This window comes from Bemisia tabaci, chromosome 4 (genome assembly GCF_918797505.1).
Source record: "Bemisia tabaci chromosome 4, PGI_BMITA_v3".
Lineage (NCBI taxonomy): Eukaryota > Metazoa > Arthropoda > Insecta > Hemiptera > Aleyrodidae > Bemisia > Bemisia tabaci.
The window spans coordinates 58,952,853-58,965,597 of NC_092796.1; the positions used below are offsets into that span (position 1 = coordinate 58,952,853).

Below are 12,745 nucleotides of genomic sequence, written 5' to 3' on the forward strand. Positions count from 1 at the left end.
GCATTGGCAGTTTTACATTAATCACTCCTCGTAAGCGGTGGTATTCTCTTACAATGAAACCAAAGAGAACACCGAGAAGAACGAAGCGCCTTCAATGTTGGTGCATGCAATAAGGGCAACCGTTATACTGGAAGAGTTTTAAAGCGTTTACATCAATGTTACGTCTCATCCGTTATGTCGGCCAAACCTTTTTGAATTAATGCTGTGCCACGCAAAGTTTATGGATTGGATGGTTGATTTTGGTTTTTATTTTACAGAAATTATTCTGGATTTCAATATCTCGTCGTCACTCCGAGATATTGACTCACGTCCTTTTTGGCCTTAGTATCCCTGCAAAATATTGTGGGCCCAGGACTATTTTACCACCTTGTTACGGACGGTTTGGTCCACATTTGTTATCGATTTTCTATTGTTTCTCTTGAAATCATCAAGATCATGCGAGTCCCGGGTTCAAATCTCGGTAGGTAGGGACGTCAAATTTTCACGAAACTGACGAGTGGATTTGCAAAGCAAATTCTAGTCACCCTTAATCCCTGAAAATTTAAAAATCTTGGTGAATGGGTGTACCTACTCTCAAAAATCATTCACACATGGACTGCATTAAGCAGATAGAAACCAAGTCACATTATTAGTCAAGTTATTGCCAAATTTAATTGGGTAGTTACATTTTTTTACAGGAAAACGGTTGTACAGATTTTTGTGCAAATGAAGTAAATTGTCTGCATAGTGAGAAGCAAACTCCTTAAAATGTTCAAAGAAATACGCACAAACGTTCTGTTTCAAAACATTAAATTGCTAATGTGGCTTGGATCCTTTCTGCTAAACGCGGTCCAAATTGCGCACTGTTGTGAACGCGCAATGCGGGAAGTATTCACGCAGTCTTGTAGGCGCGAATGCGCTGAGCGCTCACCATGATGTACGCGCAATGCGTTAAGTATTCCTACAGTCTTGTAGGCACTAATATGCGCTCCGGGCCACACTGTGTTTTGCGCTATTAGTTTAACTTGCGGAGTCAGCGTTTTCCAACTTGTTACGACCATTAGGTTTTTGCACAATTAATGGATTACTTTCATTTAAAAGGATGAAAAACTTACATAAAATCAAACTAATTTTGGCAGTAGCTGATGTGGCTTGATTCCTTTCTGCTTAACGCGGTCTATATATGAGGACTTATCTGTAACAATAGCGGATGTGAAAAATTACCTTTCCGAAACACATTCAAAAAACTGTTTTGGCATCGAGAAAATTTTGTGAAAATACTTGAAATGTGATCTTCGAGATACGTACATTATGCCAGAGCCAAACATATTAAATTTTTGTGTGAACAAAACAGTTTTTTAAGCGTGTTTCGAAAAGGTAATTTTTCACATCCGCTATTGTTACAGATAAGTCCTCATATGTTCATAGATGGCTGTAAATTCCTAACCTGATTTAAGGAATAGGAACCAAATAAATTGTAAGAAAAACCCCAATAGAGTGATTCATGCACGCACTGGTCCCTCTCACACCACCACTAGTGGCCACGCCAGTTTGATACAGCTCAATTAAAGCTTTCTTCCAACAGGTGAAGATTAATTAAGAAAACTGAGGACCGGAGTTTCGAGAGAGGTACTGGAAATATATTGCGTGGAGCGGTACTCGCACGATTTCCTCAGAGACGGCGCTCCACCGCCGGAAAGCGGGGAGTCCCTCGCCATCCCATCACCTTGTTACACCAACATCAAAATCCCCACAGGAACCAAGTGACTGACGGCAGTTACATATTCATCCGCCTCCCGCCCTATCAAGCGCTTCCACGGGAAAGAGAAGGATAATTCATAAGAGAAATAAGAGGATCATATGTTTGTTATTGAAACATGCTTGCTCCCGCTCCCGTATCGAAATGCACCCGCAGTTCAAGCCGAATAAATAATCCCCGTTGAAATTTTTACCCTGTAGCTATTACGATGCGAGCGAGAGCCACAGCGTTGCCAGTCAAGTACATTATGTCCTGTATGACAATAATGGACCACTAGATAAGGTGCGAATTTCAGCATTCTGATACATGTTTCTTAACCAAAATTTTACGTAAAACACGATGCACACAACGAAAATTACCGAAATTAACTCCTTACGAGGATATTTAATGATTCTTAATGCGTGAATTCAAACCACCCGCTCATGAAAACTCAATGATCTACGTGATTCACATCGCGCGCTAAACGTTATCATGACAGTCTCTGCGATATAAAAATCTGGCAACCTCAATCTTGACGCTTTGGCTCAGCTACAGCAAGTTGTTTATAGTTTGAACAACACATGATGGGAAATGAACATTGCTCGATTGAGAAGCTTGCTGAAACCGTTGTAGTGGGCGATTTGACTCACGTAGAGTTTTGAGTTTCTTGTGAGCGGGCAGTTCAAATTCCTCGTAACCAATGTGAAATAAAAACGTTAATATCTTCGTTAGGAGTTGGTTTCCGTAATTTTCGTTGTGTGAATCGTTTTCTACGTGAAATTCTGGTTAAGAAACATGTATCAGATCGCTTAAATTCGTACCTTGTCTAGTGGTCCATTGTGGGGCCACTGGATTTGTGTGCTGTTCGCTGTTCTAAAACTAACCCAACCTAACTTAACCTAACCTGCGGGCCGATTATTGAAGTTGATAGACAAAGCTATAGACAAAGAAGACAAAAGGAGTATGGATGGATCCTATTGGTGGAAGCAGGTGGTTGCAATGGACAAAGGCAGTAGGTAATAGACTAACTAAAGACAACCCACGAGAAACCCGACAGTTAGTCCATCATTTTCTCCCTTAGTCTACGGGAACCACACATGTCAACCAATAGGATCGCTCCATACTCCCTGTGTCCTTTTTGTCCATCGCTTTGTCTATCAATTTCAATAATCAACCCGCTGACCCAACTTGACTTAACCTAACCTAACCTACCCGACTAAGCATGTGCAGAGGCCCCGCAACCACAGATCGTACAATTCCAACACAGGTAAGAGCCGGATGCATATAGGCTAAAAAGAACCATTCACAAGAAATGGAATGGAAGATTTCTGTGATTTATAGTTTCTTCTGATTAAATTCATTTGTGTACGTGTAGTTCCCTATAGCATAATGTCCAATGGGTCTCTCGGTATAGGGTATGAATTAATGGGATAGAAAACATGTATTCTCTTTGAAATTTCACGAGGGAAACGCATCACACAACGGAAATTCTGAAATTGAACTTCTAAATAAGGTATTAGTGTTTACAATTAACATTGACTCAATGGAAAAAATACGTATGACGTCATTTGTATAATTTAACTTCCATTCGATCCGTTTTAAATTTTTTTGTCAATATCTCGTTTAGGACCTAATATCCAAACTCCCCGTTGCGGGAATCATTTTCTACGTAACATTTTGAAGATAAATCATGTTGCCTACTTTATGAATTGATACCCTGTCTAAAGGCCCATCGGACATATTTATGCTATAAGGAACTACATGAGCACAAATAACTTCAATCAAAATGAGTTATGAATCACAGAAATCTTCAGTTCCATTTCTTGTGCATATAGTTCTTTTTATTTGGACACATTTCACTATTATGAGCCTTGCTGCATTTCACGTCCCTCTCGTCATTCATATTTATTGTAATAGGTAATTAATCAAAATAACACTTGAAAATATTAAGTGTACTGCCTGCACAATATGAGATATACATACATGAATTTTAGCCTAAATTTTGCTTGGTTTTCTGTTTCAAATAATGAAACACGAGCAGAAATTAGGCAACATCTAATGTAGGGAGCTACACTGATTCTGCTTGAGTTGGACTATATTCTGCGATGATGCATTAATATTTCTAGCTCACTTTTAAAAGCACTTGTCTACACAGGGAAATTGATGGCATATATGGTGTTGCATAAATGAGTCAGTGGAAAATATCAGTGCACCCACCATGCATGGTAAAATTCCGACAAGGGAACTCAATCCGTAGCACTCATCTTCCAGTAATCTGTTGCACTCATTTTCCACTTTCCTCGACCGATCGATCAATTCTTGTATAAGATCCGTGTTACACTCAATGGAAAATAAAATGAAGCGTTTACCCGGAGTATGGCAACGTTATATGCAAGAGCTTCCCTCTCGGTTTTCTTTCGCTTGACAAGTTTCATCTTCTTTGAATTGCCAAACTTCGTGCTGCAGGGTATGATCCACGTATCACTCAGAACGTTATTAACAATGCAATATTTTGCATTCACCTCATATCGATGTTGGCTGAAACGTTGGTTCCCGGTGCCTTGCAAATACTCTACACGGGTTAAAAATGTACCCTCACATTAATCGTGTCCCCCAAAAACTGTTTCTAATTACCCCCATTAAAGTGTCAGGATCAAAGAGTACATACTTCCGAATAAGATTTATGGTGGTGAGAAAAATACAACGAGAGGAGAAAGCATAAACTAATATTCCCTACTACGGAATAATTTCGATTTTGATTAGATTCGACGCAAGGCGGCGTAGGGTTGTAACAGCAGGGAATGAAAATGACAGAGCTCCTACAATTTTTCGTTTAAATTATGTTACATATGATATTCAGACATTTTTAGGTACAAATAGTTGCATACAGGTGGAAGATAGGAGTATCTTCGGTGCTTCGATATTGATACCGCGATGTGCTGCGTATGATTTGTAGTGAAACTATTCGTGCCTCAGAGATGTCTTTGTAGCATAAACGAAGAACTGAAAGAGTTGACATACGTCTTTGTAGCATAAACGAAGAACTGAAAGAGCTAAGAAGTGATTTATTGTAGCGTAAACGAAGAACTGAAGGAACAACGGCCTTTATATTATTCTCGCAGTACTGCCCACCAACGCCGTGTCACGCTGCGGTTAAACGAAGCGGTGAGTCGATGAAAGTGAAAACGCCTTCAACTCTGTGTGTATGCAATACGGACATCCATAGAGCCCGAATAGTCGCATCCAGGCATTGTAATGAAATTCTTTAGGGAAAATTCGCATGCGATATTTAGACTGAGGTCGCCCGCTTTGTTTTTCTCACACCCTAACTTAATAGGGATGTTGCATGTGTGAGGAATTTGCGATTTGACTGTTGATTCTTACGTAAAAGCTCGCGAGAAACACGATGGTACCTCTGATTTTCTCTGAAATCAACTCCCAAGCTCAAAAAAAGCTCTCAAGTTGAGGCCAAAATGGAGGGGATATCCCACGCTATCCTGAGACCCCACCTCTACATCGAGACGAACTCTCAATGCAAAGTCTGGGAGCAAATACATTAGCAGTGATGCTGTGTTTTCAGTTTTAGAGTCCCCAAATAAAGTGGCAGCCCTGTCAATGTATTTGCTCCCTATCTTTGCATGGAGAGCTTGTCTTGATGTAGAGGTGGACTCTCAGGATAGCGTGGGATATCCTCTCCATTTTGTCCTCAACTTGAGAGCTTTTTTTGAGCTTGGGAGTTGATTTCAGAGAAAACCATCGTGTTTCTCGCAAACTTTTACATAAGAATCATTAGTCAAATTGCAAATTCCTCACACATGCAACGTCTCTATTCCAGCGTGCACATTGTGCGTATGAGGTACAGTACACTACTTTTTTCAGCCGGGGAGATGGAACCAATAAGGATCAAATATAAAGATCAGCATTTTATTTCAGATACCCTGCCAAGACTGAAACGAAACGAATGGAATGGATGAACGGTGTGAGCATAACAAACTTATTGTCTGTGATCATGGTTCAGTGACCAGAGCTTCAGTACGAAGAAAAAGGTCCTAAGTTCCGGATTCAGGATTTGTAACTGTGGTCACTGCATCCGAAACGCGGACCGTTGAGTCCGGAAAAAGTTCGTAATTACGACTCACAGATCGTAAGAGTCTCATCAGCTCAAGTGTGAGCAACAGAGCGTGAATGGCCTGTTGAGGCCAACTACGCTCTGTTGCTCTGGAACGAAGGTCTAATTTTAGAGGAATGTAACATGTTTCCTGATTAATCGGAAGCCAGTGTGACCAAATTTAAAAAAAAGTTCCTGAACAAATTAAATTTTAGCTCGATTTAATTTTGACGAGAGTGGCTTGCCGATTCGAAGCTCTGTTCATCGGAAAATGTGATACTACAAAGGAAATCCCGATCCTAACGAAAGATTATCTATTTTGGAGAAAGTCCACGTACTCGTGTCTGTTGCAACCAATCAGCAATCGCCATCGATTTGCAGGCGGCGTGCATGCGTGTTAATTCATCAAATTGTAATGATGTACATCAATATAGTAAAGATTTCATGGGTAAAGATCGTCGAGACACGACCTCGGCTTGGAGTCCCTTCAAATCCTGACGATACTCTCCGCTTTGCCAGGAAGTTATTTTAGTTGCCCAGCCAAACCAAACCCAACTAGGATAACTGATTTCACTACACACACTCGAGAGTGCGCTAGCTTGAACCATGCATTAAAGAAGAAGAAAAGGTCTATTTTAATTCCAAGCAATACTTGTAATTGGTATTTTCTATCTTGATTCCTTCCCTCTGAATTTTTACAATTGTTTATTAAATACAAATAGATTGCAATTTACCAGCGATTGCTGATTGGACTTCGATTTGCAATTAGGAATTATAATTTTTGGCTCATTCGTATAAACAATTACGTACACAGGAAAACCAATTGTACATACGTTGTTCCTAAACCGATCCAGGAAGTATATTTCCGAATTGCAAAATGTAGTCCGTATTCCTTCGACATACGTTAGTAATATGCGTTACCGAGGTTATTTGGAGAGCCTTGGCGGTTTCGCAAATACACGCGAGAAAATCAGAACAAAATAAGCACGCAAAACTTTAATAGTCAAGGGCTCTCGTGTATATATATGATGACAGTTATTTGCCGATTTTCCTTGGTGGCGCGAACGCGAGTAAATTAAATCTACGAGCCGGGATTTTTCCTCTTGTTTCCTATCGAACTGATTTCTGAAATGCACGAAACGAGCTTAATAATCATAGCTTGTACCCAGAGTCGCCACAACCCTAATGAGCCTACATAATGAGCTTGATGCATGATCGATCGTGTACAGGGCGTGCCAAAAGTCGAGGTCTCCTTACACTTTTCCGCTCGGAGTACCAACCTCAGCTTCGCGCATTTCTTTCACAGGCTCAGGGAGGGTAATTTCCATCTCGTCGTCTCCTGGACGAAGGTAACTCCATTCCAACAGTCTTCAAAACTCACAGGTGCCAACGCGCCAAATGCGCCTAAAAAATAAAGGCTTTGCGCCAACGTGGCCCCTAAAAATCTGGATTTTCATAGGAAGTCACATACAGGAAGAAAAAAAATCTATTTGAAGTAAAAAAAAAACTCAGAATTTTTAGCACTACAAGTGGAAGCTGTTTCTATTCTTCGCGATTTCATTCTTAGTGCTTTTGTTTGTCCTCCCCAAGTCACAGCTACATACTAGTTCTGTTACGAAAACATCATGCGTCTAACTTTTCACTAAATGCGCCGCAATATACAGGCAAAAAGTCGATTCGGTCCCTAAAAAATCTTCCATGGTGCCTAAAAATCTGGCTTGGTGCGCCGTATGGCTTCTAAAACTCAAAGGTGAGTTTCAGGTGAACACTGATTCCAAAGTTGCTAAATTGACTCAAACAATTAGTGAATCTTACAAAAATGTACCTGAGCAATTTTTATTCAAAATTAGTCTAATATTTGCAGGAAATCTAAACAAAAATCATTGAAATTATCACTTAAACGCGCTCAAGGCTCTCCTGGTTGTTGTGCAATTTGCGAGGGGAAATTTGGCAACATTGAAATGGAGTTACGTTCTTTCGTGACGAAAACGACGATCTGAGTTGAATGTGTAGGGACAACTGGAAGGTATCTATCAAACGAAAATCACCCCACTGTAGGTTGTTGTGAATTCTAAAAGGAATATAAGCCAAAAAATCTCTCTTTCAACAACAAAAAAATAAATAAATAAAAAAATCACCTAATAAACTGTTTAAGAGGCATTAAAAATATGATCGATGACTCTTAGAACCGATAAAAAATGACAGAATTTACAACCGAATTGGAAAGTGCGTTTTTCTTTTCAAAAAACAATTCTTGTGCGGTGGATTTTGCTTTGAAAATGACTCGTAATAATGCGAGTCTTAATTTGATCTCCGTCCCTGGCCTCGAAGGAAGGAAAAGGGTTGATCCTCCTACTTTCCTTATAATTGCTCGTGGCATGGAACAAAATCGGAGTGATTTTGTCGGGGAAAAAATTCATTAAGCCTTTACAACTCTACCAAAGCAACCTTGACCGGTTACGAATTGGCACATGCATGGCTGAAATTGCTTGAATAGCAAAATATTGACTACTCTTTGAACCTACTTGTAATAATTATAATCAGGTCTTGTTCATAGGGATTTCACCTCGAAATAGTGCTCGAGTATGTTTTATTATTTACAGTCAAACTACATCGAACCGTTTAAATCGTTCACATTTTATTCAATGTACCTCTAAAAAGAGTGAGTTTAATATAACATTTTTTATGTAAAAAAAAGTATGCGAGAATTGCTGAATTATCCGCTACAGTAGTTAATTTTACATCTTGACATTCCTAAATCAACTGTTGTAGCGGGTAACTAGCATTTTATAAGTTCTCGCACACTTTTTTTTACATCCAGAATGTTAAATCCAACTTCACTTTTTGTTTCGGTGTAATTCTCCCTATGCACATTAATACATGCGTAATTTTAGTTATCAATTGTTTATGATTTTGTGTTGTTCAATTTTATCATGTTAATGTTTGCATACGGATGAAATAAATCTATTGTACCTACATATGGATTACATTTTGCAATAAGGAACCACTATTTCTGGCTCTCCCATAAAAGTACTTATCTGCATAGGAAAACCAATGGCATGTATGTTGTTTCTAAAATGGACCAGAAATAATGGTTCCTTTTGGCAAAATGTAATCCATATATCGTTAGAACAGGAAAATCTAAGCTTTTTTCAGCCTTCCAATTCCCAGGATCTATACGGCTTAGAGATGTCTCAATATGTTTAACATTGTTAATTTTAGCTCCCACCCCGCCCCTCCCCCAAAGGATTCGAATGAGAGGTTCGGAGCTTGCAGTCTTTCGCGGAAGAAAACTCTCAAAATTTACGACCACGGCATAGAAGCAAGGTAGTAATAAAGATGTCTTATGCTGATGAATGTAACTCGACTTCCCTTTTTCCTTTTTCATAGCAAAAAAGAGAGGATTCCAGCGGTCTTTATGAAAAAGAAGAAAAAAAAACGTTTTAAAGGTACCAGACTTGTAGACTGATTGCTATTGTGAAAACCAAAAAAATATTCCCTTACATTATGTCTCTTGTTTAGTTGTTTGTCTGGTTGGATTTGAATGTGCAAAATAAATTTGAGAGAAAAAATGAACACCTGTACCTCAATGTAAATGCAACTGATTTTCTCCAATATACACAGAAAGACTAACATTTCTTGACGCCCTGAAGAAAATGATACGGAAGATAATCTCTGATGTGGATGTGTGAACTGTCATGTTTAGGAGCGTGAAACCCGGTAATGTCCCACATTCTGAATTGAATCAGTAAGTTCGAAAACATACCAACTCGGAAAAAAAAATGTTCAGGAAACACCTAAAACTGCGCAGCGGGCGAAGAAGTTAGTTTAAGGAAAACCTTTTTGGTGCCAAAGGACAAGCACTTAGAGACTCTGTAAAACACCAAGTTGAAATCGATACACCATGTTTGATGATAGAGAACTAAGCGTTTAAAAATTTCCAAGTTGGTGTTTTTTCGTTCTCACCGACTTTCAGATACTGATTTCTTATAGTCCGCCCTGAAAAATTTATATTTTTCGACCTGAATAACGCTTGAATATTAATATAACTTGTTGGTATACAAGGTATACTGAACCGAAAAAAGAAAACCGGAAAATCGGATAGTCACCCGTTTCCCTTGAAATGGCCAAAAATTGGTATTTCCAATGAAATACTTCGATTCTCCCCTTTTCCCGTCGCTCTGTTTTGAGCACTTGCGATTCCAATTTCGAAATTTCCTTTTGCGTGCAGATGCTTCTATCCATAAGTGTTACTAAACCGTAAAAAAAGTGAAAATCGAATAAACCCGAGTTAGTGTGTTTTCGAACTCACTAATTCAATTCATCATGACTCAACCATAGCATATATTTATGAAAATATTCTTACCTTTAAATGTGTTATTATTTATCGTTCAACGAGCGCATGGAATTGTATACATCATTGAAATCAAACTAAGATCTGCTAATGAAGAGTATTGTCGCCACTTAAAAATATAAACAAAATAAATCAATAAAAAAATTACAAAATACGGATTATTCCGTCAACTGGTGAATTGGCACACAGAAATAACTTCACGAAAAATAGAATGCTGACATTTTCCAACGGATATTAATCCTCCCAGTTCAATGTATCCTGCCCCACGGAGGGAACCATTACTTTTAAAACCCGTCCCCACATTCATTTTATGAAAATATTGTTTCCGATTTTATTTCAGCGACATTCTGGGCTTGGTTAGATCATTGATGAAATAAATGGTCCGGGCTGACCATTTGTTCCGAGCTTTGTCGTGCTAAAGGGGAACCATCGCGCACTGTTTCCCTAAAAATCTGCGCACATCATTCTCGCAGCATGATCGGAGGGCCTGATCGGAACGAACGACCATCGCTTTCAGGAAGTGTCCCTCTACACGTAGGTAGTCTCTTGAAATGTCACTTCGTAACCGGTTTTTTCCTCATTGCGTGGGAAAAAAAGGCATGTCATCCAAAAAAATTTCAATGGAAGTTATGAAAACTTGGATATAAATTTCATCAACGAGAGAAAATAATCGTCCACAACGAGGATGACCAAAACTCCAGTAAGAATCGCTCGCGTCTCGCACGCCCAAAGAGGGTGGGGGGTGGTGGGGTTTCGCCGATGGCCTGGACGGCACGCGACCGGGGACAACTGGTGACTGAATTTCAGCTTAAAATTGGAGGCGCGAGATTTTACGGGAGAGTTGACTTGCGCTAAAACACGGCGTTTACATTTGAGTTGCCATGACGACGAGAGGCACGCGCCCGTCGTGAGGGATCTCTTGGCTCGCCACCCAAGACCACCTGTGCGAAGCGACATGCCATCTCTTTTCTGTAACCTTACATGAGACGAAAGTTTTTGGCACCTCCACCGTCACGCTTCAGTATTGTCACACCCCTCCTCCAACCCCTGTTGAATCCAGGGGGGGGAGGGGCTCGTTTAACCTAGGTCAGGTCTTGCTCTTTTTCTTAGGATTAAGCCAAGGAATGAGGGTGGAGGCGACATCGCGCGTCGTCAGTGGGCTGTACTGCTCAGAGGCGGATCCAGCAATTTGGCAACATCGGATTTCCTCCATTTGAACCTATGTTAAATAATCGATTCTCGTCAGATCACCTGACCCCTCCAAGAATCGATACATTTCCATAGGTTTAAATGGAGAGAAGACAATGTTGCCAATTTGCTGGATCCGCCAATGGTACTGTCGTGCTAAGGAAGAATGCGTATGAACCTTCAGGCGTTACCAAATTTCCTTTGATAAAACGCGAATTACCTGGTAAACTTGTGAATATATTCCTTCAAATGTTTCAGATAATTTTGTTCACAATTTCATTTGAAGTCCCTGAAAATTTCAAGGGAAAATATTCATGACGATCCGCAAAAATGAACATTTTATCGAAGGTGATTGGTCGTATGTTCATACAGCGTTTTTCCTCAGCATGACAGTTTACAGGGGCGAATTAGCGTTCAGCGAGCTGATTCTTGAAAATTGATAGACACACGAAAGACAGAGGCAAAATGGGGCGATCCTTTTGGTGGAAGCGGGTCGTAGCAATGCACAAAGGAGGTAAATAGTATAGACTAACTAACGGCAACCAACAGCAAACCCCGTAGTTAGTCCATCAGTTTTCCCTCTTAGTCCGTAAGACACACCCGTCCACCCAATAGGATAGCTGCATACTCCCTGTGTCTTCTTTGTCCATCGCTTTTTCTATCAATTTCAGTTGCAAGCCCGCGTGGGCTCCGGCATACTGGCGGGTATAAAGGCTTCGCACATTGCGGGTTGTATACGGCGTAAATTGAAGGCGGCCCAGGTTTCCAAGAAAACAAAGAGTTCCTAACACCCTCTCTTTGGAGCCCTAAATCCTGAACTTTTAGGACCTCTTTGACCCCTGGAATACCGTGCAGTTTCAGAACCTCTCCAATTTGCCCAAATCTCGAAGACTTCAACTGCTCCCCAAAGATTTGATTGGACTACTCGCTGCGAAAAAAAATTGAAAATGATAACAGAAAAAAACCGCCCCAGAGGTCCCGAGGTGCTGCAGTGCACCGGCACTCACACTAATCCGGCCCCGGAGCTGTTACGTGGTGCTTGCTGAAACTAACTCAGATTAAAGCCAGATGCACATAGTAAAAAAGACTAACCGACGATTTGGGTTAATATGGGAAGTAGAATACAAAAGAACCTAAATGAGCTGTTAATATTTTTTGGTTAGTTTTTCTCTGGGTTCCACTGGTCAAATATTTTGGTTTTGGTGTTGAAAATTTGCAGTCTCGTTAAAAATCAGGCGCAAGTCGCAAGGATCGAACCTGGACCGATTTGGTCCTAGTTCCACGCGTTAGCCAATCGCAACTCGTTGCCTCTGCGTGACGTCGAGAGAAACAAGAGCACATTAGTTAACACTAGGGGGCTACGCCCCCTGGCCGCTAC

At 40.3% G+C, this 12,745-nt stretch overlaps 1 protein-coding gene across 2 annotated transcripts in view; it reads right to left on the reverse strand.

The window, feature by feature from the left end:
- Positions 1-10,957, reverse strand: part of mAChR-B (muscarinic acetylcholine receptor) — a 210,965-nt gene extending 200,008 nt beyond the window's left edge. For both annotated transcript variants that reach the window (XM_019059487.2, XM_019059486.2), the window contains exon 1: positions 10,192-10,957. The gene's annotated coding sequence lies outside the window, so the exon portion shown is untranslated. The remainder of the gene's footprint in view (positions 1-10,191) is intronic.
- Between the last annotated feature and the right edge of the window lie 1,788 nt (positions 10,958-12,745).